This window comes from Pygocentrus nattereri, chromosome 4, assembly GCF_015220715.1.
Source record: "Pygocentrus nattereri isolate fPygNat1 chromosome 4, fPygNat1.pri, whole genome shotgun sequence".
Taxonomy (NCBI): Eukaryota; Metazoa; Chordata; class Actinopteri; order Characiformes; family Serrasalmidae; genus Pygocentrus; species Pygocentrus nattereri.
Genome location: NC_051214.1, coordinates 16,156,465 through 16,166,452, shown reverse-complemented (window position 1 = coordinate 16,166,452; position 9,988 = coordinate 16,156,465).

The following is a 9,988-nucleotide window of genomic DNA, read 5'->3' as shown; positions in this document are numbered from 1 at the left end:
CTGTATTTGTATTCCTTTTATGTCTGTACAGTGATGCTATTGTGGTTTGAAGGTGAAAAGTCTTGAGACGTTTTTGCTATCCATATGCCGTTTCAAAGCTGCAAATCTAAAAATGATCTATGCGAGAGAGGGAAGGATCATGGCGGCAAGTGCAAGTGAATTGTAACATGCTCCGCTAAAAATATACCCCCAACAGTTAACATGTAATAATTTTACAGCATTTGGTCACTCTAATAACCTATATAGGCCAAAAAACTGCTATTAAAAAAGAAAGCAACAGTTAGCAAACCTGGAGGCAAAAGAGATCGGAAGCTAATTTTAGTGCTCGCAGACAATGCTACACTGCAGAGAGAACAAGAGCAAAATAGTCGTCCTGGGACAACAGCATGTGTTGTGATATCCTTAAGGAGGAAACAAGGAATGACATCATTATTCAAGATGGCTCCTGACATGCCAACAAAGAGCCCTGTCTCTAAAAAGACAAAGAAAGAACCTTTGCTCTGTGAACTTCAAGTAAATTGAGGTTTTAACTATGAAAATCAACGAATGAGCCGATACTCTGGAACAGATAACAGATGGTGATCACTTGCATAGAAGAGATGAAGACATGAACTTCACTTTTTCTAAAATTCAAGACATAACAAAGAAAACAATGCCCTGTCCAAGAACTGTGCAGAGTGAGAGAAAATGAAGCAAAGTGGAAGCAAGCCAAGAGCAATGCTCTGCTCAAGGAAAAGAAGCTCTGTCTCAGTGAGCACCTGACAGTGACAAACTTGTGCAAAACGATGGCCTCCTGTGGAAAAGGCCCACAGCAAAGGCAAGAAGGCATACTTCTGAGGTGCCAGAGCTTACATTGAAGGGAAAGAAATTCACTGCAAAAATTGAAAACCCTTGGATACTCTACATATGCACCTCTGGACAGTAGCCACTACTGTCATTTTATGGACATCTAATACTGAAAACGGCTAAACTGAAAAGCTTGTGCAGACAGCACACTAAAAGTGGTGACTCGTTCTCTGTTATGAATGAAATACCATTACATCTGTGCTTAAAGACAAAAAAGTATAGTTTTGTGTAAGTGAAAAGTTACATCTCTGTCGTTTCACTATGGATTTAAATTTGATTTCAGTTAATGCTAGAGGATTACAAGATTTAGTTAAAAGGAAAGCTTGCTTTCTTTTCTGCAAATACAGTGACGTAGATTTCGTTTTTTTTCCAAGAGACTCACTATTGTATGGATAATAGTTCTTTCTGGAGAAATCAACAGGGAGAAAAGTTATGGTTAACACATGGTAGTACTCACTCAGTAGGGGTAGCTATTTTATCACACAAATTTAGAGGTAACATTGTTTCACAAAAGTAGAAATGAATGGATACTGGATAATATTTGTGACTGAAATAGTAGCTATGCAACATCTATGGATACTGCTCCAAAACTATGAATGTCACACTACTGGAGGAAATTGAAGGCACTATAAGAAGGACACTCATTAAAGGCACTATAAGAAGGACCCTTCAGCAAAACTCATTATTGGTGGTGATTTTAATGAAGTAATGGACAATACTTTGGATAGACTCCCTGCAAAACCTAAACATAACACAAATGATGTCTTCAAATTTAGCAAAAACATAAATCTAATAGATATTTGGAGAGCCCAAAATCCACAAAGAAAACAGTTTTCTTGGAACACCAAAGACTGTTCTCTTCAATCAAGAATTGATTTATGGCTAATAGCAAATGAATTATTTCTTTTAGTACAGGAGAGCGATATATGTTCTGCTGTCCTCACAGACTACAGAGTAATCAGATTAAAAATAACCTCATTAACAAGCAAGTCTATTATAGTAGTGCCTACTGGAAATTTAATAATAATCTACTTCAAAGTGATGATTTAAAAGGAATAATTAGGAAACTCTTTAGCAAACAGTGGAAAATAGCACATTATACCAATAAATATTGGATACAATGGGAATTACTTGAGTTCAAGATTCGATCTGCTGCAATAGCTTTTGGTAAAAATCAAACCAAAGGAAAAAAAGCCAAAATCATTAAATTACTGAATAAAATATCTCTTTAAAGTACTAATCCCGAAAACACTGAAAACCTGTACACTATCTGACCTACAAAAACAACGGGATCAATTTTATGCAGATAAGGCTTTTGTGAGGTCAAGAAGATGGAAAATGAAGAAAAGAATAGTAAATACTTTTTCAATCGTGAAAAAATGAGAGGTGAAACTCATGATTAATGGAAAATTCAATAATGATTTTAACACCATCTCAAATTTTATTACTATTAGAAAAAATTGTAATCTTTTGATAACACAAATTACTTTTTATGATCATCATCATCATCAGCGTTAACCGCTTAGCAGTTGAGAGAGCAGAGAATACCAGATGACCCTGTCCTCTGCAAATTACTCCAGCTCATTCCCGGGGAGCCCAAGTCATTCCCAGGCCAATTTATAAAAGAAATAATCCCTCCAGCGGGTCCTAGGATGACCCCGGAGTCTTGTCCCGGTAGGCCATGTCTGGTACATCCCCACTGTGAGGCGTCCAGGGGGCATCCGGATCAGATGCTCAAACCACCTCAGCTGGCTCCTCCTATGCGGAGGAGTAGCGGCTCTACTCTGAGATCCTCCCAGATGACCGAGCTCCTCACCCTATCAAAAAGAGTGCAGCCCGCCACCCTGCGAAGAAAGCTCATTTCTGCCACTTGTAATCACAATCTTGTTCTTTCGATCATTACCCACAGCTTATGACCATAGGTGAGGATCGGGATGTAGACCAATCGGCTTCACCACTACAGACCAGTACAGCGACCGCATTACTGCTGCCGCCTGTCCGAGCCTGTGGCCAATCTCATGATCCCTCTTCCCATCACTTGTGAGCAAAACCCTGAGATACTTCAATCAATCAATCTTTATTTTTACTCGGAAGTACATTGAGGGCAACCCTTTTTTCAATTTTCAATGTCGCCGAGCATTTACAAAAACAGGGATTAACATGACAAAGAAAATAATAACTACATTTAATCACTTTACATTAAAAGAAAATTTAAAATAACAGTGAATAAAAGATAAAAGTAGATAAAAATAGAACTTGAGATTTAAATGGTAAGAAATTAAGATCAAAAGTAGATAAGAAATTAGTAAGGTGATAATACAATATCACAAATTTTAAAAAGTAATGATAAAAAACTTAAACATAAAATGAGAGGAAATAAATAAATACATAAAAAGAGATAAAGAACTAAGGAGAACTAACACAAAAATAAAAGATTTATAATTATTCAATGCCATGCATTGATTTCTGTCAGTGAGGTAGTTTTGGGTCCAGTCCAGCGCAGTTGCATCAAAGCCAATCTTTTCTAAGTTCCGTAAAAGAAGAGTGTGATCAACTGTGTCGAATGCTTTTGTTAAGTCAATAAAAACAGCTGCACAATGTTTCTTCTTGTCTATGTCTGAATAAAGATTGTTTAAAACCAGTGTCGTAGCAGAGATTGTGCTGTGACCTTCACTGAAACCAGACTGATATTTAGATAAAACAGAATTTTCATGAAGAAATTATTTCAATTGCTGGTTTACTAGAGATTCTAACATTTTTGCTAAACACGACAGTTTTGAGATTGGCCTATAATTATTCAGATCTGTTGTCTCACCACCTTTATGCAGAGGAATTACATGAGCTGTTTTCCAGACCCTGGGAATTCTGCAAGATAAAACTGAAAGATAAAAAATGTATAAAATGTATTCTAAAATAATCGGGGCTGCGAGACGCAATAAAAAGCCCATCTTCTCCAGTGGCTTTTCGTGGATTAATTTTAGCCAGGGCATTAGCAACTAAATATGGACATAGTGGCTGGAGTGAGAAAAGACCATGCGTTTTAGAAATAGTAGAGCTGAGATCAGTTTTATTCAGTAGGTTTGTGCTATTCTTATCAAAGATGTGGCCAGCTGCAGCAAAATGTGAGTTAAAGGTTTGACATATTTCCTTCTGGGCAGAAATCAGCTGATCATCAACTAAAAAGCTTGTTGGAAAAAGGGGGGAATTATTTTTTAGAGAATTTACTATTTTCCAGAAGTTTTGAGGGTTTCTAGTGCTGGTGCCCAGCGCTGATCGCCTGAGATGTTGCCATCATGGAGTCAAGGAGATCCTCATCATCTTTAATCTGGTGGAGCACCGAGATTCTTCCCTCGAGATTCTTCCCACCGAGATTCTTCTTTTCTCATCGCCCCTCGACTCAGCGCCTGTATGTTGGGGTTTTCCCCGGTGGACGAGAGGGTAGCTTCCCTACGCCTTCGGGTTGGGGAACGGGTCCTGACTGCTGTCTGTGCTTATGCACCGAACAGCAGTTCAGAGTACCCAGCCTTCTTAGAGTCCTTGGGAGGGGTGCTTGAAAGTGCTCCTCCTGGAGACTCTATTGTCCTACTGGGGGACTTCAACGCTCACGTGGGCAATGACAGTGAGACCTGGAGGGGTGTGATTGGGAGGAATGGCCTCTCTGATCTGAACCTGAATGGTGTTCAGTTTTTGGACTTCTGTACAAACCACAGTTTGTCCATCATGAACACCATGTTCGAACACAAGGATGTCCATAAGCCCACATGGTAGCAGGACACCCTAGGCCGCAGTTCAATGACTGACTTTGTAGTCATGTCATCGGACTTGCAGCCATGTGTTTTGGACACTCGGGTAAAGAGAGGAGCTGAGCTGTCAACTGATCACCACTTGGTGGTGAGTTGGATCAGGTGGTGGAGGAAGATGCTGGTCAGACTAGGCAAGCCCAAACATATAGTGAGGGTTCGCTGGGAACGTCTGGCAGAAGAACCTGTCAGATTGATCTTTAACTCACACCTCTGTCAGAACTTTGACCAGATATCAGGGGGGTTTGGGGGGTGGGGGGTTGGGGGGGGGTGTGAGGGACATTGACTCAGAATGGGCCATGTTCCAATCCTCCATTGTGGAAGGAGCTGACTGCAGCTGTGGTCGCAAGGTAGTTGGTGATTGTCAGGGTAATCATCGAAGTTGGTGGTGGACATCCTTGACATCCTATTAAACCAAGTCTGTGCTTGATTAGCCTGAGCGTAGGTATATTTGTAGATCTTTTCAAATCAAACTGAAAGGAAAGATCTATCGTGTTTCAGTGAGGATCAGATGAAGAACAGAGAACTGCAGGGAAACCTGGTGATTTAGTCCTGACTCCTTTTCATCTGCTTTCAGTCTGAACATGGAAATGTTTACTGCCAAAACCTGCTTAAGGAGGCTGGCAGTCTAATGACGAGAATTCAGTGCACAGTAGCTTTAGCTCACATGTAGCAATATTCATATTTCAATTCTTTAACGACCTCATAATTCAGAGGATCCAGTGGCACTTGAGAGAAGAATGTTCACAGGTCAAAACATATCGGGTTCTGAACATTTTTCCGCTGACACATTTCGTTTTATTCAAAATTGAAACTTTTTTTCTAAAATGTGAATCTCTGCTGTAGCTCTTAAAGACCCGATATTTGTGCTAATAATATCATGCTCTCTAGTAGCATGACAGTTTATTTCCGTGCATTATTCAACACATTTATTGTCATAAGACTTATGAAATGATAAAAGACTCGAGTGCCTCATATTTCTTCAATCTGACATATCTATGTTTTTATTTTGATATTTTTTCTTTCACTTTTAATGGTATTTGAGTTTATTTTTCTATGAAACAATGAAATTCTTTTATGATTTGTAACTTAACTGCTTTTTAAAAGCACTACATTACTATTGCACTTTGATTTATTTTCTTCTTTCTGTAAACTTTGTAAATGTTTTAAAATATGATGAATACATAAAGCTGTGTGTATGAGCATGGTGTTATGTTTCATTACAAACACCAACATCAGAAAGAAAGCTGTTCTGGAATATAAAAACAAAACAATGTTGTTCAGAAGCTGATTGTGTTAAGAAATTCATTTTCAATTAACCACAGCCAATATTCCTCTTCAATGCCTAAATAATTGCTTTGTCTGTGCTTGAAGAAACAGACTTCTACAGAATTGTACAATGTACAAATTAACCTCACTAATCATTAGTGACTCATATTGTACACATCCTTCACTGGTGTGCCTACTGAAGTACTATTACACAATACTTTAATAAAATAACATCCAGCATCGAATGTTATGTGATTAGTTATAATAGGTTTGTTTTATCTCCCAACAATTTGTCATCACTGATGCAGATAATTTATGAATATATAAGCACTTACAAACTGCTCTTTCATACACACCTCTAAGGAGTAAGATAATTAACCTAAATGGCACACACAATGGCATTCACTGCTAATTGATATGTGTTCAGTTTGTGTAGACTAAAGACCACTCACTAAATCTAAAACCCAAACACTGTTCAATGGAAAGATGTATTTTGAGTGGCAATTAATCTACACATTTGGAACAAGTGTGCACTATTTCTCCATTAGTAATTTTGCTATATAAGGCCACTGTTTCATGTTATGTGTGTCATAGCATCACAATATGGATATCATCTTTTTGAAGGACAGCCAAGGAAATGTCACCTTATGTATACGAAAACTTTTGCTTAAAGACTGAAGAATGGTGAATGAACATTAAAAGCATATGACATGACTGCAATGGCTTTGGAAATATTTTATTCATTTTGATTAACTTTTTCAGGTAAAAAGTATATGGCTGACAAAAAGAATCAAATAAGAACAGCAAAGTATACTAAAAGCTCTGGACCTGATACACTCTGCTATACCCCTATATCCCTCTGTTATAACCCTATATAACTCACATGTAGCAATATTCATATTCATATTTATTCATATCACATCTTTAATGACCTCATAACTCAGAGTGGTATTTGAGAGAAGAATGTTAACAGGACAAAACGTATCGGGTTCTGAACATTTTTAATTGAGGTGATAGAGGCGATTTTTCAAAAACATTATTTATTCTGGCCATAGAGAAATGGAACTTATAACCGGAGTTCCTAATGGACATAAGAACATGGTGCCGACTACATAATGACAACATGACTACAGTAGCCTAAGATGTATTGACCACATGTGAAATAGGCGGTGCACAATCGGTTATGACACTCGAAGGTATTATCACATGCAGATTATGTATCACCACATAGAGGGGTATGTCGTGTTTAATGGACACTATGTTGTAACACAAGTAAGGGCCTCATGGATAAGGAATACCATACATTGCATCTCAATGCAAGACGTCAAAACATATACATTTTTTTACGCCTGCAGGCGATTGCTCATTAGGCACTTTGACTTTCCATACATGTCTGCAGCCAGACCCTTCTCCAATCTGTTCATCACTGCTGCAAAGTAAAAGCACTTGACACTTACAACTACGACTCCTATAGCCTTTTAACATGCCATGGCGATCAAACTGATCGAATCATGTGTTTCTATTAATGCAAACTGCCGCAATAGATATAGCCCATTATAAGTATTTATGTTTCTGTTGTATAATAAAATAGTTTCAAACAAATTACAACCCCAATTCCAATGAAGTTGGGACATTGTGTAAAACATAAATAAAAACAGAATACGATGATTTGCAAATCCTTTTCACTAATTGTTGAAGCTTTGTAGGTGGAATTCTTTCCCATTCTTGCTTGATGTACAACTTCAGTTGCTCAACAGTCCGGGCGGGGTCTCCGTCGTAGTTTGCTCTTCATAATGCGCCACACATTTTCAACGGGAGACAGGTCTGGACTGCAGGCAGGCCAGTCTAGTACCCGCACTCTTTTACTACAAAGCCACGCTGTGGTAACACGTGCAGAAAAAGCGGCATTTCTGGGTGTTGTTGATATATGGCTTTCGCTTTGCATAGCAGAGTTTTAACTTGCACTTGTAGACGAACTGACATGTTCACTGACAATGGTTTTCTTAAATGTTCCTGAGCCCATGTGGTAATATCCGTTACAGAATGATGTCGGTTTTTAATGCAGTGCCACCTGAAGGATCGAAGGTCACGGGCATTCGGTGTTGGTTTTCTGCCTTGCTGCTTACTTGCAGAGATTTCTCCAGATTCTCTGAATCTTTTGATATTATGGACTGTAGATGATGAAATCCCTAAATTCCTTGCAACTGCACGTTGAGAAATGTTGTTCTTAAACTGTTGGACTATTTGCTCACGCAGTTGTTCACATCCTTGCTTCTGAACGACTGAGCCTTTCAGGGATGCTCCCTTTATACCCAATCATCACACTCACCTGTTTCCAATTAACCTGTTCACCTGTGGACTGTTCCGAACAGCTGTTTTTTGAGCATTCCTCAACTTTCCCAGTCTTTTGTTGCCCCTGTCCCAACTTCTTTGGAACGTGTTGCAGGCATCAAATTCAAAATAAGTGAATATTTGCAAAAAACAAAGTTTATCAGTTTGAACATGAAATATCTTGTCTTTGTAGTGCATTCAATTGAATATAGGCTGAAAAGGATTTGCAAATCATTGTATTCTGTTTTTATTTATGTTTTACACAACATCCCAACTTCATTGTAATTGGGGTTGTACATCAAGAATTCTTATATAGATTTAACCTAAGCACTGGCTTCATCATATCAAACCCAATTTAAGAAAAATTTATAACTCATAACTTAAGAAAAATAGGGCACTTAAACACTGGTGTCAGTTATCAATTAACTCCTGCCAACTTAGATATTTTGACATACTTAAGGACATGCAGATGTCCATTTGTTGCCTGCAATTTATATTGATTCTGTGTCACCATTAAAACAGTGGCACTTAAGATCTGATACAATTCGCCTATTATTTATTTAGCATTGGTTAATCTTTCTGTAATATGTGTTACCAACAGCAATTACATTTCAGAAAAGAAAATTTATCTAATTTAGACTAATCAATCAGGATGTATACCAAGACATATAAAGAATCATGCTACACTACAAGCTAGAAATATGATCAAACTTATAATAAGATACACATTTTGTAGATCCACACAAATAGTGAATATATTGAATTTGGGCAACTACATGTTTTGTTTGTAATGAGTGTAAGGCACACAGCATCATGAAATAAAATAGAAAGAAGTTAGCATATTGGTCTGGACTGGGGAGTTTGGTGGCTGGAATGTGGCCTTTGGATGAAAAAGTAAAAAAATCATCATATAAATCTCTGTTAACCTACACTAAGCTTTCCAGGTCTCTGTCTGTGGTTGAAAGGATGCCTAGGAACTTAATTAGATCGCAGTACCTGGCTAATTGCTAGATATAAATGGAACTTTGTTCATTAATACTGAACTATTTTTCTTATTCATCTAATTTTAATTGTACTCCCAGTAAAGCTCACCTAACATTTCAATTCCCTTTATCAACGACTAGGAATTTTCAATTACTAAAATGACATGAAATGAGCCACAGTCAAATATAATCCTTGTTTTTTTCCATTGATAAGAAAATCTCGGGAACCGCAGTCATGGGGCAGTGGTGGGCTGGAGGTTAGGGAATTGGCCCTGTGACCGGGAGGTTGCTGGTTTGATCCCCAGTGCCAACAGTCACTTGAGCAAGACATCTAACCCCCAACTGCTCCCTGGGTGCCGTGGATAGGGCTGCCCACCGCTTCCTAGTGTGTGTGTGTTCACCAGTGTGTATGTGGTGTTTTACTTCATGGAGGGGTTAAATGCAGAGGTGGAATTTCCCTGTTTGTGGGATTAAAAAATTATCACTTAATTTAAACAGCATGTCAGTGAACTAGTCATTACAAAAACTTGACAGTCGACAGTCCACTCCATTTGTGTGGATCACTAATTTTTACTTTTGATTCTAATCAGTTAACTCCACTCATAGATCCTAGAGCAGCATACTGACATGACAGTGTTTTTTTCAGTGATATACTATTCTACGCTGAAGCCTGGAGATTTGAGTTTTAAAAAATACTAAATTTTTAAATTTTTGGCTACATCCAATTTTAGTTAGTTATATTTTGACAACATAATCAAA